The following is a 27,928-nucleotide window of genomic DNA, read 5'->3' on the forward strand; positions in this document are numbered from 1 at the left end:
AATTAGTTTGGCAATGTATATTTTGACAATGCATATTTTGTACAGAAAAAAGAAGGCTTACCTTTACTAAATAAAAATAAAAAGTTTATATTGTATAAAATGATATTATATTGTTGCAAATTTATAATCATGATTTTTTTTTTAAATATGTCTGTCCATTATAATTTACTCACAGTTCACTCAGCCTCCAGTGTAGAGATGCCCAAACCAGGTTCTGTGGGCCAAAGTATGTCCATGGTAACCTTTGATTTGGCCCACCATCCCATCTGAGAAGAGAGGGAGAATGGTGGGGATGATTTAGAGACTGCTATTTCTAATTTAATGTAACTTTTTTGTTTGTTTGTTTTATTGCTAAGCTACCTACAAAAAGCTAATGCAAATTAAATGTTTAATTAATTAAATCTGATATTTTTTTTAAATGTACAAACACCCAACAGATAGAGGACATTCCAGAGATACAGTATCAGTGAGCAAACGAAGGCAAAGGCAGATTCTGCTTGACAAACGTATTCATCATTGAACTCCACTGTGCCATAAATTTTATTCTAATAAGTTCTAATAAAAGATATACTGCATTAGTTAACACAATTTAAAGTAATGTTTTCAACTTCATTCATTCATTTTCTTGTTGGCTTAATCCCTTCATTAATCCAGGATCGCCACAGCGAAATGAACCACCAACTTATCCAGCAAGTTTTTACACAGCAGATGCCCTTCCAGCCACAACCCATCTCTGGGAAACATCCACACACACATTTACACACACACTACGGACAATTTTGCCTACCCAATTCACCTGTACTGCATGTCTTTGGACTGTGGGGGAAACCGGAGCACCCAGAGGAAACCAATGCGAAGGCAGCGAGAACATGCAAACTCCACACAGAAACGCCAACTGAGCCGAGGTTCGAACCAGCGACCCAGCAACCTTCTTGCTGTGAGGGGACAGCACTACCTACTGCGCCACTGCCTCGCCCTGTTTTCAACTTATTTATTAAAATATTTTAAAATAAGTTAGTAAATTACCTATGGCAACTTTAATGTAATACAGTTTGTTGTATTTATAATCGGCCCACGTGTCTCAATGACATAACATTTTTTTGTTGTTCATACGAAAAAGTTTGGGCACCCCTGCTCTAGTGGTTCCAAAGTTTTATGAGTTTATTTCTTCTGTTGAACAGAAATTTTAAAGAAAGCTAAGCTGACAAAAAAAAAAAAAAGGCTTTTGGCAGTCTTTATAATTAAAAGGCTAAAAATAAGATGCTTTGTGTCTAGCATCCATAATTTATATTTTCAAAGCAGTGCTTTGAACAAAACACAGTCCTGCTTTACTGTGCAGTTAATGCAGTTTATAAGAATTGTTTATTGTAGACAAGTAAATCTTATTTACATTTTGCAACATTTAACGTTATATTGCGTAGAACACGTTGTAGTGATGTGTTCTAGTGATGTCATTACGCGACGACGTAACGGAATCGGCTGAATCGTGTTTTTGAACTGGATTATTAAGGGGTGCCTTTAGAATCTGTTTGCGCAAACGCACCTTACTTTCGGTCGTTATTGTCAGTTGACAGTCAAATTACTCATTACATCTGTTAACTAAAATATGCTTTTATAGAGGACTAAATCCCCTTTGGTGAACGCCTAATTTTTGAATCATAAGATTCGGTTCTTTTTGGAATCGACTCCGAGCCCAGCTGGCACATGTTTATGCGATTTTGTCACAGCTGGGTCGAAGAGATGTGCTCCTAAACTGTAAGTCAACAGTTTATTAATGATTTGTCTGCAAATGATGATCACACATGTACAATGTTATTAAATCACTTACCCCATCTGCACGCGTCATGTAATCAAAATATATTTGCAATGTAGTGAGTCAATCTTAACAGACATTACCTGACCACTTCACTAACGTTACAGTTGATCGGAATAACATTCACATAAACAGTAACGGATCTGGATATACCCCAGTATCTGAGCTGTGGCTTAAATAGACCATTTTTCATGCCAGAGGTGAGACCACATCACATATTCTCACGGGTTATTATTATTAAAAAAAGAAACGCTAAAGTGTGAGAAGAAGTTTAAAGTTCTTTTATATATAATTTCTTTTCACAAAAACAAAAAAAAAAAAACAAAACAAAAAACAAATATAATGAATATGCTGTCTAACATTTACTCCAAACAATAAAAAACATTTATTTTTTAAATCGATCAATTTACTAATATTTTGAGCAAATTGAAAATGTCATGCATCAAATTGTGCTGTTTTGTTTATGTGTGTTTGAGAACGTCTAGCAGTTCACAAACCCAGAGCTTATTATACTATCACGTTGCAGCCAGGGGGAGGCTGCACAAGGAAAAACCTCAGAATTTCTGTTGAATCCTTTTCCTGTCTATTCTTTCATATTTGCCTTCTTTACAGTTCCATTGTGTTTCTTTTCCTGTGATTATTTTGGGATTGTCTTTCCTTGTTTTTCTTTTGCTGCTCAGTGGACTTTTTTGTAGCAGTCGATGTTTCTCTGAATGTCTGCATTTCTTTTTCAAATAAGTTATTTTTACTTTTTGTCTTCTGTTTATCAAAGAATGCTGAAATGTCACACAATCCGTATATCTACTTATTGCACACTTATGAGCTCAGTAAATATAGGTGATGTAATATACAAATATTACAAATTTAAATAGAAATTTATGTTACCAACATTTTAGCTGATTGTTGGAGGAGTCAGCTCACCCAGGGAACTCCTTTAGAAACAATGCTTAGTGAAGAAAAGGTGAATTTTCCTGAAAACTACTGACGAGTTGTTCAAATAAGCTCTAATTAAAAGCAGTAGTCTACTTCCAAAAAAAAAACATGAATTCACAATAAAACGTTTAAGCCATTTTACAAGGTCATTTAAATTTAAATTAACAAAGTAGGTCATTTATTTTATTAACATCAGATTATTTGCATTATTATTGCTTTTGTATGATTATCACGATCATTACAATCAATAAAAGGGTTCATAAAATGGTCTTTCAGTTTAAACTCGGCATATCTGAAGAAACAATAATCACTGTGTTAAATTATGTAAAATGTTCAGGAGAACGAAATGTTTTTTTTGAGCAAGAATAGGTATAGTGTGCAAAATAGTAAGAATAATTTCCTTTACTTCCTTTACATTAAGTAAATTAACACTAAATGAGTTGTATTTTTTTAAATAATTTGTTTTAATAAATTATTTGTTTTAGTAATTTAATGTAAAGTTTCGGTCTCCTGAACTTCATCAGGCTAGGTGAATGAAACGTTACATTACACAAATATTTGAGCAACTATTAGTAGTGTCCAGCATTGTTACAGTTAGTAAATTGACCTGAAATACATTTGATTTATTTTAAATTAGGGATGTAACGGTATCAGAATTTCACGGTACGGTAATACCTCGGTATGAATGTCACGGTACGGTATTTATTGAATCATTTACAGGAAAAAACAAAACTTATGAAAATACTCCAAAAAAGTGCCAAAAGTGTCAATGACATACAAATTAGTCATCTATCTGTAAGCTTTGAAACAGGAACTTCAATTTTAATAACAAAAAAATATTAAACCATGTAAAAAAAATTTAAGTTTTTAATTTAGTAGTGTTGAAAACTCATCACATTCAACATTTAACCACTCACTCACTTAGATAGAGATGGGTTTAAAGGAAAATTATCATATAAATATAATCTGGTAAAAGCTGGTATCTCTGGGCATTTACAATGTCCCCTGCAACAGAAAAAAAAACCTCTCATTTGGTACTGAGGTTTCTGGGACAAGAGAGATATGACTTATATGACTTATTTCTCGAGTGCCGAAAACGGAGCGTTTCGAAAACGCTGGAGAGGCCGTTTTCATTCTGAAACGCTGCTGCTCCGTCTCAGTGTGGATGGGGAAAGACGGAGACATCTGAAAACGGAGGCAGGGCTGCAAACGTTCGCCTATCTGATTGGGGCTTTTCCTCAATATTAAGTAGCCCACACACAGTTCAGTCTCGCATCCTCTTCTTGTAAGTTAAGACTTCGCAAGGTTGATCAAGGCTGCAGTCTCCCCCTTCTCAGTTTGATATGGAAAACATACCGAGGACACGCGTAAATCTTCAAAGGGAACAGTGTACTTTATAACTTCATTCACATCACCTTGGCTACGTTGTTTCACTTTCTCAACAATAAAATGTAAACATGATTTAAGGAACTGCATATTTCCTTTTTAATATTAGAAAACTTAACAGACAGCAGAAATGTTGAGGCGCCGTGCTGCATATATGAGCGTCATCTTCACTGTGTGCATATTTATAACAAAACGGAGCCGATAACAACTACCTCCTTTCAATTTCAGTGAAAATACGAAACGCACCCTTTTTTTGCTGAATATCAGTTTTAATAATCGACAATTATAAAAGTATAACATACAATAAGTTTATACATTGTAGGAAATAAAGGCAAGCGATCAGTCAATGTACCTGGATTAATCATTAACTTATCTTTGCGCTTAACCAAAACATGTTACCCGTGAACAAGTAACTTAATAGATTCCAATGACCAAAGTCAGGGAATTGGCCTATGTCGTTAGATAAAGACAACAACATGAATGAAATATCACGTTTAGCAAATATAGTGAGATTAGATCCAGCGGGAGATGCTTGATGAGCAGTCCGACAAGCAGAGCTCTCATCTGGGTAGAAATGCTGGAGCGCTTGCCCGAGAGTGTCTGTGGTCACGTGATGTGCGTTTTCAGCGTTTTGGTGTGGACGGAGAGCTGTTCAGAAACGCTGGGTAAAACGCGAGTGTGGACGCGGATCGTTTTCATTCTACAACGCCGTTTTAAAACTAAAACGCACTCTTGTAAAAGGGGCCTTAGAGTTTTACAGCTCTTTTTGATCCCCGCTTCTAGCAGCTCACTCCATTTCCGCATTACTGGATCTGTAGCGACAACAGACCGCAAGGGATGATGGGGATTGTAGTTTTCGCTACCTCCCGTTCGCTTCATTCGCCTGAGCAAATTTTCTCAGAAGACCTATAGTTTTACCGAGTCATGCGACTTCGGTAATATCGAAAAAAATTAATATTGCGGTATGACGGTATTTACAATACCGTTACATCCCTATTTTAAATATATATATATATATATATATTTTTTTTTATAAAATAGTGTTTTTTAATAATATTTATTAAAGTTTTTTTTATTTAAAATTGCATTAAATAGCAGTTAGCCTAAATTAAATCATACTTAAAAAAAAAAAAAAAAAAAAAAAAAAAAAAAATATATATATATATATATATATATATATATATATATATATATATATATATATATATATTAGGGTTGTAACAATATACCGGTATGACGGTTTACCACGATTTGAACGTGCACGATTATCATACCATGAACAATTGCATATCAACGGTTTTAACCCTTAAAGACCGAGACAGCCGCCCGCGGCTAAAAATAAGTATTGCTCTTAAATGTTTAATAACTTTTGATCCGCTGATCCGATTCATACAATTCAAAGATTGGCATAAAGAAGAGAATCACAGCTTTCCAGTGCTGTATCACATAACATTCGCGGACTTTCAGAGGCTCCGGAATCAGTGCAGTTACGTCATCAAAATTTGACAACGCTGATTTGACAAAGAAACGCTCGCCACTGTGTCTCCGGACAAACCAGACATGATACATTGATGCATTGTCCCTCCTCCATGCCCAGATTGGTTCAAACTCGCTATATCACAACCAATAAGCATAGGTTTCACTTTTGTTTGTGGACCAACACTGAGCTTTTTGAACAACACGGAATGAGAGATAGGCATACATTTCTGCGCGGCTAAATAAAACGCAAAAAAAAAAAAAGTTTTGCATGAAATAATTCTTATACTAAGTACTTTTGCATGCACAGCAGCACAGAAACATGACAAAACAGTGACACAGCAAAGACGAACTGCTGCTCTTGCTGTTTTCAAAAGACACAAATGAAGGTGCAGCTGTTTGTCTGCATTGCATGCAACCACATCCAAATCCATATCCACAGACAACCATATCCATGCTGGCACATAAAACCTAAGGATGTTCCATATTGAATCTAGTTTCGTTATGTAACTATTTATAGTATAGTAAATATTTATATCTATTTTTTTTACTGAGGATTTGCACCATGTTTATTTGGACTTTGACACATTATTTATTATTTTTTTATTTGTTCATTGTGGACACATTCTCTCACCTCATCGGTCAAGATAAGGTCCTGAAAATCTCATGCTTACATTTCTTCATCACAACCTAGACTGAAAAAAACAACGCTTTAAATACATGTTTACAGCCATAAACTTGGTATTGCACTTTTGGTCTCCCATTTATCCTGCTTATAAGGAAGGACAGTTTAAGTTTATTTTTGTCTAATCTTAAAAGACCCTGCTTGTTTATTCCTTCTAATTTAATTTATTAAAATGGGAGACTTTTCAGTTTATTTTTACAAAAGACTTCTATAGTTCTATTAAAATGGTTCTTTCAAAAGTTTGTTGAAATAAAACCTTTGTTCAGTCAAAAAACGTGTTCTTATTCTTTTCAGGGTCTTTGCTATGAGAATTACTATTTAATACCGTATACCGCGAAACCGTCAAACCGTGGTATTGTTTTAGACGATTATCATACCGTAAAAAATTCATACCGTTGCAACCCTAATATATATATATATATATATATATATATATATATATATATATATATATATATATATATATATATATATATATATATTAGGGATGTAAAGGTATCAGAATTTCACGGTACGGAAATACCTCGGTATGAATGTCACGATACGGTATTTATTGAATCATTTACAGGAAAAACAAAACTTTTGAAAATACTCCAAAAAAGTGCCAAAAGTGTCAATGACATACAAATTAGCCATCTATCTGTAAGCTTTGAAACAATAACTTCAATTTTAATAACAAAAAATTATAAAATTTTTAAAATTATTGTTGAAAACTCATCACATTCAACATTTAATCACTCACTCACTCACTTAGATAGAGATGGGATTTAAGGAAAATTATCATATAACTATAATCTGGTAAAAGCTGGTATCTCTGGGTATTTACAATGTCCCCTACAACAGAAAAAAACCCTCTCATTTGGGACTGAGGTTTCTGGGACAGAGATATGACTTGGCCCAGGTTGACTGCAGTGGGTAACGTTGTGCATTGTCTTTCCCCCACTTGAGAGGACAAGCCATGAGTGAGATAGAGGTCTCTTTGCGGTACAAGTCAATGTCTGCATCAATCTGAACAGTGTGCTGTGTTTCTGCAGTCCCCATGACTGTTATTAGTCGTATTCCCCAACTTGCAGGCACGTGCACACATAGGGCTCAACCTGTGCAGTGCACATGCCCTTTTTAGTCTTGGATAGAAAATGCCCTTCCAAAATGATCAAAAGTTCCCCCGCGACGCGACACACCCTCCGTCCCGCCCTTCAGTAGGCGCGCAACAACACCGCTCTTGAGTATGCGCGCTCAACCCCTCCTCCCCGCTTTACAGTACGCGCGCGACAACACAGCTGATCTGCACGCGCGGGACAACACCGCTATTCAGTACGCGCGCGGCGAAAACACCCGCTTTAGTTTCGATCATTTCCAGCTCTTTTTCATTCCCGCTACAAGCAGCACACTCGATTTCCGCATTACTGGATCTGTAGCGACAACAGACCACAAAGGATGATGGCCACGCCTGGGCTGATGGGAATTGTAGTTTCCGCTACCTCCCGTTCGCTTCATTCGCCTGAGCAAATTTTCTCAGACGACCTATAGTTTTACAGAGTCATGCGACTACGGTAATATCGAAAAAAATTGCTATTGCAGTATGATGGTATTTTCAATACCGTTACAACCCTAAATTATATATATATATATATATATATATATATATATATATATATATATCTTTTTTTTTTTTTTTTACAATTTTCACACACCCTAAAATGGTCATAAAATGACAATAATAACACACGTCTTTGTCAGTATATCCATTTTCTTTTTGGATTAGTCACTTTATTCATCAGGGATCGCTACAGCAGAATGAACAGCCAACTTATCCAGCATATTTTTACGCATTGGATGCCCTTCCAGCTGCTACCCATCACCGGGAAACACCCATACACTTTCATTCCCACACATACACTACAGACAATTTAGCTCACCTATAGCGCATGTCTTTGGACTCGTGGGGGAACCCACAGTACCCAGAGAAAACCCACGCGAACACCAGGAGAACATGCAAACTCCACACAGAAATGCCAACTGATCCTGCTGGGACTCGCACCAGCGACCTTCTTTTTTGTGAGGCAACAACGCTACCCACTGCGCCATCACGCCGCCCCCCTTTGTCAATATATAACAATAAATATTTATAGTTGACATGTAAGACCAATCAGCTATATAAAATAATTTCTAAAAGATCACATGGCACCCAAGACTGAAGTTTTATATATATATATATATATATATATATATATATATATATATATATATATATATAGTTAGTTTTGCCGTCAAACAAATAATTTAAACAAATAATTTTCCATTCCAGATAACAATTTAAAAACTGGCAAAATGTGTTTTTTCTTAGTAAATGGGATACTCTGTAATGTCAGCTCAGAAAACTACTGTTACAACATCACCATATAGATCATAAATATTGCAAACCCATTTTTGAAATAGAACATTCCAGTTTAAAGACACAACATTTTCACATAACACCTTTTTCTATCATTCCAACCAAACCAAACTTTGACAGATTGTGTCTTCACATGCCTCACTATCATGCCTTATTACTCAAGTATGGTAAGTGGTTTACACTTGCTAGCCAATTACACAAACCAAGGAACTCAGCAGCAGTGAGCTGGCATCATTTTGTTTGAGTGACAGACAAAATGAGCTCTCTTTTCAAGCAAAGCTTTGCAGCAGCCCTCAGAGAAACCAAACTTTAATAAGCCATAAGCTGCTGGAGCTGTTAGACATCTACTGGTAGTCAGAAGTTTAGCAGCAATGGCTGATATCATAATGGAAAACCAGCCACTGATGAGGTGAAATGAAGAAAGAGTGTAAGAACAGTCTTTACAATGACCACAAATGCTTAAGATGCAGACAGACCACACACTGGGAGCTTTTTATGGAGAGGGAACCTTTTTATTTATTTTTTCTAAATTCTCACTTGCTGTACATTTAGTTTTGAATCACATCGGGTGGAAAACTGGAATTATTAGTCTTTTTTGTGTTCTCCTGGCCAGCACCTGAATTTACACATTTACAGTTACTTCTGAGAAACACTTTTTATGATCCCCAGCCTTTTTGAACACACAAACAAATTTAATACACTTCATGTTTATGAGATGCATTTGGATTTTATCTTAAATTAAAAGGAGACCTCATGGAGCCACTTTCTCAAACCCAGGTCTGCTGGTTTGACACAAAATAATTAAAAAATCCTGCTGATGTGAAAAAAGTCAGCTCACACATTCACACATTATATAAGAAAAAGCTAAAAAGGAAATGATTGTGTTTGATATTTGTTATTACTATTACACATTATGGTGACATGGTGGCTCAGTGGTTAGCATTGTCACTTCACAGCAAGAAGGTCGCTGGTTTGAGTCCCAGCTGGCATTTCTGTGTCGAGTTTGCATGTTCTTCCCATGTTTTCCTCCAGGTGCTCTGGTTTCCCCCACAGTCCACAGACATGCAATATAGGTGAATTGAATAAACAAAATTGTCTGTAGTGTATGTGTGTGTGTGAATGCGTATGGATGTTTCCTATGAGGCATGCGACGATATCTGTTTTCACGGTATAGCGCGGTTTGCAAAAGTCTTGAAACCACCAAAATTTTCTGCTATACCATTCCTACGATATATATATATATATATATATATATATATATATATATATATATATATATATATATATATATATATATATATATATATTTTTTTTTTTTTTTTATGTGCATATATATATATATATATATATATATATATATATATATATATATATATATATATATATATATATATATAGCCTTTACTGTTCAAAAATATTTTTAATGTTTCTCTAAATAAAATATGTTTGTGTTCAGTGGGAAAAAAGGTTTTGTGTTTTTAACCAGACATTTAAAAAGAATATATTTTAGAGCAGTAATCACAATACCGTCAAACCGTGATATTTTTATCTAAGGTTAACATACGATCAGAATCTTATACCGGCTCTAGGGTTGTAACGGTATGAATTTTTTATGGTATGATAATCGTCTAAAACAATACCACGGTTTGACGGTTTCGCGGTATACGGTATTAAATAGTAATTCTCATAGCAAAGACCCTGAAAAGAATAAGAACACGTTTTCTGACTGAACAAAGGTTTTATTTCAACAAACTTTTGAAAGAACCATTTTAATAGAACTATAGAAGTCTTTTATAAAAATAAACTGAAAAATTACCCATTTTAATAAATTAAATTAGAAGGAATAAACAAGCAAGGTCTTTTAAGATTAGACAAAAATAAACTTAAACTGTCCTTCCTTATAAGCAGGATAAATGGGAGACCAAAAGTGCAATACCAAGTTTATGGCTGTAAACATGTATTTAAAGCGTTGTTTTTTTCAGTCTAGGTTGTGATGAAGAAATGTAAGCAAGTTGAGATTTTCAGGACTTAATCTTGACCGCTGAGGTGAGAGAATGTGTCCACTTGTACAATGAACAAATAAAAAAAAATAAGAATAAATAATGTGTCAAAGTCCAAATAAACATGGTGCAAATCCTCAGTAAAAAAATAGATATAAATATTTACTATACTATAAATAGTTACATAACGAAACTAGATTCAATATGGAACATCCTTAGGATTTATGTGCCAGCATGGATATGGTTGTCTATGGATTTGGATATGGTTGTCTGCAATGCAGACAAACAGCTGCACCTTCATTTGCGTCTTTTGAAAACAGCAAGAGCAGCAGTTCGTCTTTGCTGTGTCACTGTTTTGTCATGTTTCTGTGCTGCTGTGCATGCAAAAGTACTTAAATGAGAATTATTTCATGTAAAACTTTTTTTTTTGCGTTTTATTTAGCCGAGCATAAATGTATGCCTATCTCTCATTCCGTGTTTTTCAAAAAGCTCATTGATGGTCCACAAACAAAAGCGAAACCTATGCTTATTGGTTGTGATATAGCGAGTTTGAACCAATCTGGGCATGGAGGAGGGACAATGCATCAATGTAGCATGTCTGGTTTGTCCGGAGACACAGTGGCGAGCGTTTCTTTGTCAAATCAGCGTTGTCAAATTTTGATGACGTAACTGCACTGATTCCGGAGCCTCTGAAAGTCCGCAAATGTTACAGCACTGGAAAGCTGAGATTCTCTTCTTTATGCCAATCTTTGAATTGTATGAATCGGATCAGCGGATCAAAAGTTATTAAACATTTAAGAGCAATACTTATTTTTAGCCGCGGGCGGCTGTCTCGGTCTTTAAGGGTTAAAACCGTTGATATGCAATTGTTCATGGTATGATAATCGTGCACGTTCAAATCGTGGTAAACCGTCATACCGGTATATTGTTACAACCCTAACCGGCTCATGCCTATTTTCCAATGCTGCGTAAAACATACCCTGAAAAAGTTGGCAGTTCATTCTGCTGTGGCGACCGCTGAAATAGAGACTAAGCAGAAAGAAAATGAATGGATGAATATTACACATGATTTAATCATTTTATTCATACTTTTAGTACACTCCATTGTGTAAATGGAATAGTTCACCTCAAATTTAAGATTTCCCCAAAAAAGGGATACCGAAAATGTAACTATTTTATCTCCCTCAAGTGTTTCCAAACCTTTATTAGGTTCTTTTGTCTGTTGAGCACAAAAGAAGTTATTTTGCAGAATGTTCTTTCGTACTTTAAAATGTTAATTTCGAGTTTCTCCTTTGTACAATTTAGTACAAATTGGATATCCCCCCGATGACGGTTGGGCACCACACCTTTTTAAAATCATACATTTTCATGAGACGAAACTGTAAAATACTTGCGTTCCCTCGTGAGATCAGGCTGTAAGTCAATGGTTCTTTCATCTATCATCTTTAGTGTTTAACAGATAATAGAAACTCATACAGGTTTGTGATGACAGTGAAGAGTGAGTAAACTTTGACAGTTTTCATTTTAGGGTGACTATCCCTTCAAGATTTTTAGCTGAAACCTTGGTAAAATACTAATTTGTAAAATGCAAGTCATTGTCTCTAAAAACACACAGACACAATCAATATCTTCAGCTCATAAAGATAATCTGTCTGTGAAAGAAACTGAATATTATTGACATTTTTTCTTTACATTATTTAATTTATAGGCTCGAGAGACAGTCCAGACGAAATTTCTAAAATCTTCATGAAGAACGTGACATCATTTTGGATGGCCTAAGGGTGAGTAAAAAGACACACATAATGTCACACATAAGGTTTCATTAGTTAATGTTAGTTAATGTATTTAACATGAACTAAGAATGAACAATGCTTGTACAACATTTATTAATCATCGTTGAGCATTTACTAATGGCTTTTTAAAGTCAAATTTGTCCTTTATAACACAAGTTAATGCACTGTTATTCAGTTAAATGAATTAATAATGAACACTTTTATTTTTTATTAACTAACATTAACAAAGATTAACAAATACTGTTATAAAGGTATCGTTAATTGTTTGTTAATATTAGTTAATGCATTAACATTATATATAACAAATTTATTGTGAAGTGTTATCGAACAATCATATCATATTCGTATTTAAAAAAATAATCAAATAATATTTAGCTCAAATGTTTTCAGGATTAATAGTCACCATGTTACACTAAAGTTTAAAAACTAAACATTAAAAAAATCAACTTTCCATAATCGTTTAAAACAAATATTAAACTAATATTTTTACTGCCCCTTTAATCCACTAATTGCAGCCTTGCTGAGCATAAGTTAACTGTGCTTTTCGGTTTAATATGGCATCTTGCCCAGTTGTAAAATTACCATGATTATATTGCATGTCATCAGTTCATTTTGTAAATATGACATACAAGTGTGAGAAAAATCATCGTCTCACACATTTTCAATTATCGTTCGCCTACTGCCTGCGACTAATAATAGGAAAAAAAGTCTGACCTCTCGAACAGTGAGACTGTGAGCGTGTTTTCACTTCTATGTGAATGTTTTCCTGAGTTTGTAAATACCACAGACAGAATGTTAACATGCACCTGGAAAGTTCTCAGAAAGGCCAGCTCTCAAACACGACACACTCACATAATCACACACCTGCTCGAGGAAGAACAGCTGTTTAATTATTATGTTTGTGCCACTGTAATCTCTCTTTTACCCTGTCATGTGCTGAACCTGTCTGTATGACCACAGTGCATGGAATTTTGACTCACAAACATTCACACGGAAGATCATTACGATGCTCTAAATTTGAAAAAAGGACAAATAACATAACAACCTACACTCAAGGAAAACATATGTATAACTGTGGTGAATTATTTACTTCTTGTAAATTTCATGACCATTTAAAATTTAAATATTGAGTGGGTGATACTAAAAAGTTTTTGTAATGTTCTCAAGAAAGATTGCAACTGTTTTAACATTTTACTTCGTTGCTTCATGTAAAGATTGTGACAGATTTGTCATAAAATATCGAACTAATGAATGTATTACATGGCCTAATTTCTTTGAAGGGTTTAGGGCACAGGGTCGAGCCCTTCCAAATAGAAAGCAGTGTGCAACACCAAACAACTTCCCTGTGTAAAGGATTGTGAAATCCTTCATTCTGAAGTGCCCTTTGGAGGGTGCTATATCCTGTGTTGAACCAAAGTCATTTCAATCTGCGGCCATCTTTGAAAGGTCTCTCGGGCAGTATGCTCAGACATTCTATCTCAATGGGGAAACTTAAAATTCTCCAAACCAGTTTACCAAGCTTACGATTACATATTTAGAATCACCAATAAAATTAAACAACTACTGTCTCATAAGTTTTGTTTTTAAACGTTCGAATCAAACAAAATCAGCATTTTTTCAGGTTGCTTGAGCTAATGTACATGCACACTCGAAAGGAACGAGATCATGTCACAAACCTCAATTATGGCATTGTTACACATTATCATCCCCTGAATAATGCTCGTCAGATCACGCTGTTCTTCAGAAATAATTCACAACTTGGTCTTGATGGCAAATGTCCTTCCGAAAACCGAATCTTTGTTTACAGTTTGTGGGAGTTTGAGTAACTGCTGTCAAGTGATATGCATTTGACAGTATGGACTGTACCTTGTGTTCGTTTCATACAGATTACAAAACAAAAACTTTTGTTTTTGACTGTAGTGGGTTCATTTTAAATTACAGATTTACAATCTTTATGTGAATATATATCTTATATCTGTGAAGCAAGTGTTCGCTGAGATTCCAGTGTGTTTGTTGACCACAAAAACTGTTGTAAAAGCACACGTCTGGTCTGAACTTCTCTTCTGAAGAAACATCAGTCTATAATCATTGATGATTGGCTACTGTTCTAGTAGACTGGGCTTTATTTGCCGTATTGACCGTTACACTTTTCTCCATTCAAACTTCATGAGTGACATGTCTTGTGTATTGTAGTCTTTAGTAAAATGTTTCACTGGACTTAAGGTGTCTTTATGTCATATCATAATATAACATAGCAAGGGAGTGGTGCAGTTATGCAGACTGATGCTTATAGTCAGAGGTGAACTTAAAAATTGTTATGTTTACATCTACACTAATCCAGATACATTGAAAAAATGTTTTTTTATTCTATAAACGCAGAATAATTTTCAACTCCTTTTTTTTTTTTTTTTAAAAAGGTCATCCACACTAAAACAACTGAAAACTCTTTGGTTCATGTATTAAGATGAGACACTTTTATATACTTTTTTTTATATAAAATAAAACAGCTTCAATATTGTATATTTTATTATATATATATATATATATATATATATATATATATATATATATATATATATATATATATATATATATATATATATATATATATATATTAGATAAGACATGAAGCTTTTACCTATTTACTTACTGTCTCTTTAAAACATTGTGACAATGTTTAGTTGTCTTTTGATGAGAGGCAATATGGAGCATGTACAAACAGACATTAATCTTCAATAAAGCTAAAAGTAAAGCTAAAATCCACTGTAAAATCTAAAAACCACTGTTTACAGTGTTTGATATTTTTACTCTGGAATATTACTATACTTTGATACATTTTGATTTATCGGTTACTTCTTGTGTATGTTAACAAATAAATGCAAATGTATTATAATTCCTAAAATTATATTATAGTTCCTAAAAATGTGGGTTGTGGCATGATGACCATATGAAAATGTGGGTCCCATGGCCAAACCAGTTGAGAACCACTGATCTAGAGGCCTTTATCTTTCATATAAGCCACTTCTGATACAAAGTGATCACCTAGAAGTCAAGTTACTATTTGTTGTTTCTAAGACTTGGATAGGCGACAAGATTTTTGTCAGGTAGTGTATTAGTGTGGACAATACCTAAGTCAGACACAGAACAATAAGAAGTGGATATTTTAGGAGCAATATTTCAATAATTTAAATTTGATAGATAATAAAACATGTTTCAGTAATACAGTAATTACATTCAGTAATTTATAACTGCTTAATATGGTCCAATTGTGGTGGAGCTGTGGCCTAATGGTTAGTGATGGATCCAGTGTTGATGTTTATCTCTTTTACTGTTCCTTGTAGTTTAGTTGCAGCAAATTTGATGTATACGTAAGCTTTTTTTGAAAATGTTAGTTTTTCCAATGACACTAGAAAAAAGCAGTACATATAACTTTTAAAATTATATATGGGCATAGAACCACATTTTTTTGTGATCCATAATAGCCAATATTTTATCATACTTTTTTTAAATCATAGATGTCTACAATTAACTCAGGTAAGCCTGACACTGCACAAATATTTACCTTGTGTCCTAATTGACTCAGCTGAGCTAAATTCTTGTGCTTTCAGAGAGCACTTGTCCGTTTAATTACCAATTACCAATGACAAACACGGGCAGGTCAGAGTTTACTGTAAGCGCCAAAAACACTTTATAGTCTTGGGTGGAGTGGATATGTGTGTGTGATTGTGAAGGAGAGGCCATTATTTACAATCTGTTTGTTTTGGCTGCAGGGAATTACCCATTGAGATGTGGACGGAACCTTGAGTAAATCCTCTGGAAACAAACAGGTGAACTGGAGCACCAACACCAGCCAGACACAGACAGGTGCATTTGAAAGTCACAGATGACACATTAAAAGGATATTATACATAATTTGTAATTTCTAAATTTGTAGATAAATTCTGCTAAACAAATGTTACTTTTACACTAACTGTTTGGGGTAAAACATTTTTGTTTTTTCATTTCACATGAATGTTTTTCATTTTATTTTTTTTCATTGTTATGTTTCATCTGTCTAAAATAAGTCTCTTATGTTCATTAAGGCTATGTTAATTAGTTATACACAGTGGTGGAAAGAGTCCTGAAAAATCATACTTACGAAAAAGTACCATTACTTTTAAGCAGAGTAAAAGTACCTGTTGAAAAAAAAAAAAAAAGCCCTTTCAAAAGTAGAGAGTAGTGAGTATTACGCTGTAATCTGTGCATGTGTGTGTAAACATAACATTCTGTAGTGCATTAAGTTATTGCCCAGCAGGCACACAAGATCATAGATGTTAATATTAGGTTAGATTAAGGTCGTGACATTATGTGACTAAAAGCCAATGTCTAGCCAGCGTCAGAGGACAATGTTATTTTGATGTCTAATAACAACGTCAAATGATGTTGATTTTAGGTTGTGTTGAAAAGTGACCAAAATCTATCATCGAGCCACCATATTAAACCAACGTCATATTGATGTCAAATATTTATATTTATTCATCAGGTGTGGAAACCAAAATTTTTTTTCCAAACAGAATGCAAAGTCCCCACGTAGTTGCATTACATCAATCTGACATCATGTTGACGTCTTGTGCCTGCTGGGTGTTTAAGGCCATTTTTGTTATCATACATTAAACCTCCATCATCTTCTCATCAGTGACATGCATCTTAAGAATCTCTTGGTCATTGTGTGTAAAGATTATGGACATCTTCTTGGACACTTTTAATGTTTACAAACAGTTTGCTGCAATTATAAATCTCCCATGTCTTGAGCTAGTCCATTATGATGCGATTTACCTTCTATGTACCTTCCAGGAATCACAGGACTGATTTTTCCAATCCCCATAGACATGAAAAATAAAGCAGTGACTTAAATTTGAAAGAAAGTAGTGGAGTAAATTACTGCACTAAAAATGTACTCAAGGGAAAGTAAAAGTACACATTTTTAAAACTACTTAGTAAATTACAATTTCTGAGACAAACTACTCAATTACAGTAATTACAGTAGTGAGTATATGTAATTTGTTATTTTACACCACTGCATATACATACAGTAAAATTCAGTATTCAATATTACAGTAAAATTACTTTAAAAACAATAATATTCAAAACTTTCAGTTAAATATATTGTTCAAGCATCGATTTGTGAATTTTCAGCATCCAGTTGTCACCGTGGGATGATCTTCAGGAAATGTAATATGTTGATTTGGTGCCTAAATACATTTCTTATTATTCTTATAAAGAAAATAGTTGTGCTACTTAATATTTTTGTGGAAACCATGTTATGTTTTGCAGAATGTGTTATTTAATAAGTATATGATATGAGTATTACATTTTTCTTTTTAAAAAACGCATATATTTCAAAAAATGCATAATTCAATCAATGATCTTATGCAATAATAGTAGTATATAGTATCTTCTATAATCCTGCACTTTAAATGGACTCCTTTGGTACTTTAGCATGCTAAAATAATAATGGAAACACACACAATGTAATAAGTAACAGAATACGAATATGCAAATGACTCCATTTTGACAAAAAAAAAAGTAAGAAATATTATGATTTTGGGATAACATTAATTTTTGATTACCTTAATGCCCCTTGCTGAATAAAAACGGATTTAGCAGTCTCAAACTTAGAATTGTAATGTATATTCTTGTTGAGCAATGTGAGATGTATATAAATATATGTGTAAAATCTATGGGTGTTAACATTGTTGGCTCCACAATAATTGATTATGTAAGAATTTTCCATCTCTCTAAATAGGCTTTAGGGTATTTAGCCAAAAATGCATTAATTTAAACATTGATCTTATGTATTAATGCTAGTATATAGTATCCCATATTATCCTGCACTTTAAATGGACTCCTCTAGTACTTCAGCATGCTATAATAATTAACCAGGCCCTGTGGCATAATGCACAGCTTCATATAAGAAGTTTCTTTGTGTTTGTAAAAGATATGTGTGAGAACTAACACCGTTCAGTATCAAACTTGGCTTTCAGCTCTCATTAACCTCTGCCTATAAACTGAAATTATTAGATCAGAGACATATGTTGTAGAGGTACAAACTGGGTTCAGCCATGTTTTAAAAATCCTCCTGTGTTTTAAATATAATCTGACTCTAATGCCTGAGATTTTGATATTAAGTTTAAAGACTGAAAGCTGTAGAAGAATAAAGATTTAAAGGTAGATTTAAAGTAAATTTAATCATGAATACTGAGTTCATCCAAAATATAGCTGTCAGCCAATCAAACCATCAGTTGTTTGATTCAATGAAAATGATCAACGATGGCAGTAACGCATGTCGATCACATAAAACACTTAAATGGTTGGAAGGGAGAAAAGAACAGTCACGTGACATAACATTAGGAAGTAAACAATGGCACAGAGGAAGCACAGAATCCTGGCAGTACACCCCTCTTTGGAAAGGCACTTCCTCGCACCTACAGTACCATCTAAAAATGAAGGGGGTGCTGCGGAGGAGGGCAGAGGACCAGGGAAGTAACGAATCGAGGATCCAGGGGGGCAGCCAGAGTAAAAGCCAGATGGAGACCCAGCACACATCAATGGTGGCTCATGGTGTAGCTGACAGTGGGAAGAGCCATGGAGGAGGCAGGGCCGATGATTCCAGTGGTTCAACTACAGGAGGTGGATTAGGTGGTGGAGGAGCCCTAGGTGGAAATGGAGAGCCGAAGGTCTCGGGTAACTAGGAGGAGGATCCAGAGGACTGTGGTGGAGTCAAAGGTGTCAGCAACTGCCAAAGAGACAGGGATTCTGTAGGTCGAAGTAGAACCGGAGTGACGAAGGACCAAGGTTGAGCCAGAAAGGTGAAGGAGCCTGGTTGAGCCAGAGAGATGAGGGAGTCTTGTGGAAGTGATAGAGCCACAGTAGAGGAGGAGAAATCTGGGGCTGTGGTGGAGCCACATGGATGATGGGCCTAGGAGTAGACCATGACTCAGAGGCTGTAAGCGGGGATGGATAGATGGAGGACTAAGGTGGAGCAGAGAGGCTGCCTCATAACAACGGCAAAGGAAACAGGGGAAGGTGAGACTTTGTCACTCCCAGAGCATTCTGGAGTCTGTGGAGGGAGAGTAAACTCAGTTGAGAAGTCAGTAAATTTGTTTTCACCCACATCCTCCACCATAAACAGTTTCAGATCTTTTACCCTCAGCCATGTTGCAGTGGGCAGATCTCCTTTACAGTGATGGCTCGTAGGTCGTGGCAGGCTCTGGCTCTTCGCCAACACTGTACACTGGCAGTAGTTCCACACAACGGGAAGAAAGGAAAAAAGGAAATCCATGCCTCACCAGTGTCTACTCCACAAATACAGTAAAATCCGGTTGAGGATCTCTTGAGGGCGACGGCACTGTTGGCGCAGTGTGAAGGCTTGCATCGTACAATGCATAGAGTGCGTCATCCATGTGGCTGGTGGCATTTAAGTCAGTTAGTCTGGTATGATCTGAGAGCAGGGGTGCCCAATCCTGTTCCTGGAGATCTACCTTCCTGCAGAGTTCAGTTCCAACCATGACCAAAAGCAACTAAACCAATTAAGTAGGATCTGAAGGTGCACTTGGTAATTAAAGACAAGTGCGTATGATCAAGGTTGCAACTGAAATCTGTAGAAAGATAGATCTCCAGGAGCAGGACTGGGCACCCCTTTCTTAGAGCATGCGCTCCCTCTGCTTCAGCTGGAGGAGAAGGAACTCAGGGCGGGTAAGGGGGTCCATGATACACAAGGAAAATAAACAAAAAACTTTGACAGGACACTGAATGTCTTGATGGAATAACAATGATTAACTGTATTTTCCTTAACTAATGTTAACAAACATTAATAAAAACTTTAATAAATGTGTTGTTTATTGTTTGTTCATGTTAGTAAATACAGAAACTAGTGTATTTGTATGTGTCCCGCATTGTAAAATATTCTTATTCCAAATATTTTTTTACGCTTCCAGAATCTGGGGTGATCAAGCCTATTATATAAATGGAATCAAGTAATGTTTGTTATGATACTTATATCATGCTGATAGGAGCAATGAAACAAATAGAATATATATCTTTACAACCATGAATAAAATGTCAAATACAGTTTACACACATATATATATATACACACACACACACACACACATACAACTTGGATGACCTCTCACAGATGCATATGAAAAATGTTTCCCACATATATATTTTTAACTTTCAAAAAATGAGGGGAGTTTCACAGGATGTCCAGAATGACCAGTGCTTTGTCTGATAAAAACAGATAAGAGGTTATTTGCAAAGTCAAGTGCTCCACCCAGAACATTCATATACACACAGGTTTGTGTGCGTGTGATAGTTTACATGGTCCCTTGAGCTCATTATCACTGTAGCCCTGCCTGTCTGGAGATAAGAAACTCTTCCATGCCAGAAATCCCCTCTCTACCCCTCCTTCTCCTGTGTCCAGTCATCCATTATGAACCCCATGCTCACCATAAAAATAATCTCTTTCTATTCCTGTTGAGGTGAAGCTTCCATTTCTGCCTTTATTTTGTACCTAAATAATGAGGAAACGTCAGTGAGTGTTATACTGCACCACCAATATCCTCTTCGTACTGTATTCAAATGTCCATCTGTTGAAATCTGTACTCAACATGCTGACAGGGGAAAGGACGAAGTCACTCGCTACATTAAAACCCTTGTCATGGAAAATGAAATGGATGTTTTTGGCTAGTGGAAGTAAACAAACAATCCCAAAACTTGCAAAATTAGCCAGATCAGTATGCATCCCGGCCATTAGCAGCAGCGAAAGGGTGTTCAGTGCTGCTGGATGCAACATCAGTGAGTGCAGAATAAAGCCGTCTTGGATTCAATAATGTTCCTCCACAAAACGGTGTAGCCTAATCTTGGTGAGTAAAGGATTTTCAAATTATAGCTAAATATTAATTAAATCATAAATGCATAATGTAGTGAGAGTATGTAGGCTAATGTTGGCATTATTCTTTTAATATTCAGCTTCACCATCACCTTAAGGCCGGATTGTGAAGAAAAGTGGTGAAACAAATCCTGTAGAGCCTTTATCTTAATTTTGTTAATGCCAAAAAACAATCATAATTTAGAATTTATTTTAATTTAATTTCTTAGGAGAGACTTATTTTTATTGGTGTATTGGTCAATTTAATGGCTAAGTGTATACCTAGGCTTATTTAGAGTACTGAGAATGTTACGATGTTACAGAGGAATTATTTTATTTCTTTCTTCCAAATTTTTAGTGGCCTATATGTTTGTTATGAACAAATTATGTTAAAACGCATATAAACAACTTATTCTTGAAAAAAAAGCCAAAAGCACATTTGATTAATTTTGCTTCTGTAAATGGGTTCAGGCGGTCAATCAAAATGTACTTGTCGGGCCAAATTCTGTCGGGTTCAGACCCTGTCGGGCCTAACTTTTATGGCCTGATTACAGCTGTGCTACAGATTTTGACTCATGCTGTATTTTATGCATAAATATGTATTTTGTTTGGAACAAACTACTGTTTTTAACATAAATTGTACTTTATTACAGCTTAACTAAAATAAATGTATATATTAAAAATTAAAAATATCAAAAATTTATTGACAACAAAAGAATATAAGAAATTTTAGAATACGATTAGAGTCCAATCAGTCAACCCACCAACAGTCAATTATTTGATTTAGTTAAACAAAATGAAACCATTGAAAATGAAACTATTTAACTTTTTAATTATTTTAAATATAGTGGTTATTCTTTAGAAGTTTAATTTAAAATAAAATCAAGTATTTGTATTATTTAACTTAATAAATAAAATAACCATAAACCCAATTTGGGGTAAAACAATAAAACAACAAAACAAAACAACTGAAAATGCTGGGGGGTATTCCAGAAAGCTGGGTTAACTTACCGTCTGCTAAACCCTAAACTCTCGGTTGATTTACCCAAAACCTGCTTACCGCGAGTATGTTGGTTCCAAAACAGGTGATAAGAGTTAGTTAAATCAACCTCCTGGGCCCGGTTTTTCAAAAGGTTTAATCCGGATCAAATTGATCCAGATTTAGTAATTCTGTTTTTGCGATCCGTGATCAGGTAATCCAGCTTACTTTTTGAGCCAGTTTTTCAAAGCAACATTGGATTGGATCAATCTGATCTGGATAGGAACTTTTCAGGATCACTAAATCTGGATTACCAGTGCTCAAACAGGATAGGAAATCACAATGTAGAACTATAGATATGTAAAGAGCGACAAGTAGAATAGCCAGCGTGGGGTCAATATAATTTATTTTTTTTAATGAAAACTAAGAAAATGTAATAAATATTAAATTAATAATAATAATAATAAATTAGAAAACAAGAAAAAGCCCACCCCATCCTTTTCCAGCAGTCCGCTCATCTGAGACCTACAACACAAACACTGTACATTGAGGATATTTATAATAAGTTTCAAATATAGATGTAAATTTAAAAAATACTTAATGTCAAAAACTCCACAATAATCTCAGACTTCCTCATCTGATGTGAAGCGTATCCTTTAGGAGGGGGATCTCAAGTCTGGCCTTGGTTTGCTGCAGTTTGGTTAGAGTCAGTTGTTTCTCTGCCAGGTGAAGCTGTGCTTCTGCCCTTTCAGTCTCTTTTTGCAATTGTTGAAAGAGATTTCAAAAATCAGTCATTGCCATTTCTTGCATTTTTTGTTTATTCTGTAATCATTGCTATTATCATTAATAAATATTCTAATAAGAAAAATATTTTCCATTGTGATGAATACATATATATATATATATATATATATATATATATATATATATATATATATATATATATATATATATATATATATATATATATATATATATATATATGTCAATTAGTGACGGAATAAAATGTATTGTTTTTGGTCAGTTTTGACAGCTGTTTGGGGGATTATTTTATGAGGCCAAACTCTTTCTACTTTGCTGGAGGCCTATACAGAAAGGCTAAATATGTTAAAGCCAATAATCACTATAGCCTGACAGATGAAAAAATAAAATTAAAACCTTATGAATAAATAGTATATCTCGTAAGATACTGCATGATCCAAAAATAGTATTGTTTAATAAATTTTTGTAAGTTTTCATGACATTTTAGGCATGAAATCCACACTAAATCCACACTTCTGATGGGATCAGTTTAATCCATGTTTTTTGGATCAAAGTGATCCAGATCCTACAAAAAAGGTCCGAAAAACCCAAACTAAAGGTTTGATCCGGATCAAAACAAAGATTGGATTACGTGATCTAATCCGATTATGTAATCCGTTTTTTTTTTTGAAAAACCCATTTTCAAGATTTGATCCAATCCCTTATCCAAAATCCTAGTGGATTACTTTTGAAAAACCGGGCCCTGAAGATAACCACGGGATAATGCGCGTGCACGGCCCACACCTGAAGGCATTTTCAGTAGATCGCCGAATTCACGAGTCACCATAGAAAATCACGGTGAGAAAAAAAGGGCAACGCACTTTACAGAGGCAGAGCTGGAGGTTTTAAACACAGAGATTACACATCTGCTTCAACGAAGGAAAGAAATATAGAATAAGAAATAGATAAGAAAAGAAAAAATAAATAGTTTGAAAGTTTGTTAGTTCATTAAATTACACATGCCACCCTCCATTTTATTCATTGCAATGAACAATTAAACTTCTCTTTAACATCCTTTTGAGTATGTTGTGTAACCATTCATGCATTTATTTTTCTTGCTATTAATTTCTTAAGGCCACAATATGTGTATTGACTAATAAGGCTTATAGAAATTGTAATCTTTCTGGAGCTAGAACTCTGTCCAAAGTCAAGTTAATTTTGTCTTGCTTATACAGTTGAGGTCAGAATTATTAGCCCCCTGAATTATTCGTCCCCTGTTTATTTTTTCCCCCCAATTTCTGTTTAACGGAGAGAAGATTTTTTTTAACACATTTCTGAACATAATAGTTTTAATAACTCATTTATAATAAATGATTTATTTTATCTTTGCCATGATGACAGTAAAAATATTTTACTATATATATTTTTCAATACACTACTATACAGCTTAAAGTGACATTCAAAGGCTTAACTAGGTTAATTAGGTTAACTAGGTTTGGTTAATTAGACAAGTTATTGTATAACGATGGTTTGTTCTGTAGACTGTTGAAAAAAATATAGCTCATAGGGGCTGATAATTTTTAAAAAATTATAAAAAACTTAAAAACGGCTTTTTATACTAGTCAAAAATAAAAAAAATAAGACTTTCTCCAGAAGAAAAAAATATTATCAGACATACTGTGCAAATTTCCTTGCTCTGTTAAACATAATTTGGGAAATATTTAAAAAAAGGAAAAAAATAGAAAAGGGGGCAAATAATTTTGACCTCAACTGTATATGTTTTCTCACTTTCAAAATGCCCGCAGCCATTAATTTGCATGTTATGAATAGGCTTCTACTGAAGAAAAAGTCACTTTTGTTGGATAGTCTAATGGTGAATATATTAAACAGATTTTTTTTTTTTTTGTCAAACTCTGAATGTGTCGTTCATTAGCAAGTCTGTTTTTTTATCAATCATCTACAGCATCCACTTAGTCCATCAAAAGTTTCAGATAAATTTAGTTCAATATTCTGTCTTTTTCTTGTGTTTAATGGCAACATCCTTTTCTGGTGTGTATATATAGTTATCTTAAATAAAAAGAAAGCATAACAGGCCATTCAGCAAGCGACAGACCAAACAAAAACACCCTCAGACAAGGCGAGCTTTGGAAAATAGAGGAAAGAATGTTTGTTCAACGATATCAAAAGATTAACTCTCATCTCTCGCAAGAAAAAAGCGGGAACATGAATTGGGCCTTTGGCTTCACAGGAATTCATGACATTCTCTTCTCTATTAGGCCTATTTATCTGCTAAAGAAAATATTATGAAGACCCCTTAGACAGGGATAAGGATTTTTGAGTAGAAGCAAATGCCTAAAACTGCTTGGATGGAAATCCACAGCTCAAAGCAGACCGTCATATCCATGGTAAGCACAGAGAGTAGAGAAAGAAGACTGACCGCTCATTCTCTCAATAGCACAGAGGGCCAGTTCTGCTCCACTGACCTCTGTCTCACCTCTCTACTGTGTGCCTTGGACTCAGAGAGAGAGTAATGAGATCATTACCACTAGTTAATTAAATGGGATGTGTCTCCTCAAAAGTTTTCTCATTTCACATTGTGTCCTAACAATCGCCTCCCTTGTGGACCTCATAGGATGAAAGAGAGGGAATACCAACGGAGGAGAGCGCCTATTGTTCTCCTCCTGAGAAAATATCCATCCCTCGCTTTTTCCTCTCAATAATCTCATTGTGTTTTCTCGTTCTTTCCTTTTATTTATTTATTTTTTGTCCAGTATTAGACCAGAGATAGTGTGAGGAGGTAGAAAGGATGGGCAGATCAGATAAACAACAAGGGGATGAAATTTGTGGGATTTAAAACATTGAAATAAGGAGCAAGTTACACTATGTTTGCATTATCTTAAAGTCTGCAAAAACATCTTCATTTATGCTCAAGACATTACAAACCAGTGTGTTTTTTATTCTGTGGGATGCAAAAGAAGATATTTAGCATAGTGTTCATGCTGCTCTTTTGCATACAATGAAGGTGAATGATGGCCAGAGCTTTCAAGCAGAACTGTTCTGAAAGCACAGTAAAGTAGGAGAAACAACTTTTAAGTATATTGTAAGCTTCCCGGAGTCATAAAATAACTTTCTTTGAGAAAAAAAAAAATGAAATTGGAACGTTAATTTCTTGCCATGTTGATTTAGACCTGTATTAGATATTTTGAGAAATGTGTTTTGTCCATAAATCTGAAGTTTGGCCATCAGTATTCATCAAAAGTTTGTTGAAGTTATTATTCACACTTAATTTCATTTTCTTGCTGTGTATCCTCTAAAAAGTTAGTCCTTTTTGTAAAAACATAAGGGTGAGGGAATGTATTTAAGTTGAAGCCAGATCGATTTCAATAATGATTCATTTACAAAAATAAAATTCATACGCACATATCGCAATTCAAAAACCAGCTCATAAATCCAAAACACAATTTAAAAATGTGCAAATCCAATTCATAAATCCAAAAAACATTTCGTAAATGTGCAAATCCAATTCTTAATTCCAAAACACAATTTATAAATGTGCAAATCCAATTTGTAAATGCAAAATGCAATTCGTAAATGTGCAAATCTAATTCGTAAATCCAAAACGCAATTCGTAAATGTGCAAATTCAATTCGTACATCAAAAACAATTTCTTAATGTGCAAATCCAATTCGAAAATCCAAAATACAATTCGTAAATGTACTAATCCAATTTGTAAATCCAAAACACAATTCGTAAATGTGCAAATCTAATTCATAAATCCAAAACGCAATTAGTAAATGCGCAAATTCAACTCGTAAATGTACAAATCCAATTTGTAAATCCAAAACACAATTCATAAATGTGCAAATCTAATTCATAAATCCAAAACGCAATTAGTGAATGCGCAAATTCAATTCGTAAATCCAAAACACAATTTGTAAATGTGCAAATCCAATTTGTAAATCCAAAATGCAATTTGTAAATGTGCTAATCCAAAACGCAATTTGTATATTTGCAAGTCCAATTCGTAAATCCAAAACGGCAATTCGTAAATGTGCAAATCCAATTTGTAAATCGAAAACACAATTCATAAATGCACAAATTAAATTCGTAAATCCAAAGCACAATTTGTAAATGTGTAAATTCAATTCGTAAATCCAAAACAAAATTCGTAAATGTGCAAATCCAATTCGTAAATCCAAAACACAATTCATAAATGCGCAAATCCAATTCGTAAATCCAAAACACAATTTGTAAATGTGCAAATTCAATTCATAAATCCAAAACGTAATTAGTAAATGCGCAAATTCAATTCGTAAATGTACAAATCCAGTTTGTAAATCCAAAACGCAATTCGTAAATGTGCAAATCTAATTCATAAATCCAAAACGCAATTAGTGAACGCGCAAATTCAATTTGTAAATCCAAAACACAATTTGTAAATGTGCTACTCCAATTTGTAAATCAAAAATGCAATTTTTAAATGTGCTAATCCAAAACGCAATTTGTATATGTGCAAAGTCCAATTCGTAAATCCAAAACGTCAATTCGTAAATGTGCAAATCCAATTTGTAAATCCAAAACACAATTCATAAATGCACAAATTAAATTCGTAAATCCAAAGCACAATTCGTAAATGTGTAAATTCAATTCGTAAATCCAAAACAAAATTCGTAAATGTGCAAATCCAATTCGTAAATCCAAAACACAATTCATATATGCGCAAATCCAATTCGTAAATCCAAAACACAATTTGTAAATGTGCAAATTCAATTCATAAATCCAAAACGCAATTAGTAAATGCGCAAATTCAATTCGT

At 34.4% G+C, this 27,928-nt stretch overlaps 1 long non-coding RNA gene across 5 annotated transcripts in view; it reads left to right on the top strand.

The window, feature by feature from the left end:
* The first annotated feature begins 1,437 nt into the window (after nucleotides 1-1,437).
* The window catches only part of LOC147834466 (uncharacterized), a 171,341-nt gene continuing 144,850 nt past the window's right edge, over nucleotides 1,438-27,928 (top strand). For 3 of the 5 annotated variants that reach the window (XR_015504131.1, XR_015504132.1, XR_015504130.1), the window contains exons 1-3: nucleotides 1,438-1,755; nucleotides 12,397-12,469; nucleotides 16,252-16,345. This is a non-coding gene — a long non-coding RNA (uncharacterized LOC147834466). The remainder of the gene's footprint in view (nucleotides 1,756-12,396; nucleotides 12,470-16,251; nucleotides 16,346-27,928) is intronic. The other 2 variants (XR_015504133.1, XR_015504129.1) reach the window with 1 other exon arrangement.

This window comes from Danio rerio, chromosome 12 (assembly GCF_052040795.2).
Source record: "Danio rerio strain M-AB ecotype USA chromosome 12, GRCz13ab, whole genome shotgun sequence".
Taxonomy (NCBI): domain Eukaryota; kingdom Metazoa; phylum Chordata; class Actinopteri; order Cypriniformes; family Danionidae; genus Danio; species Danio rerio.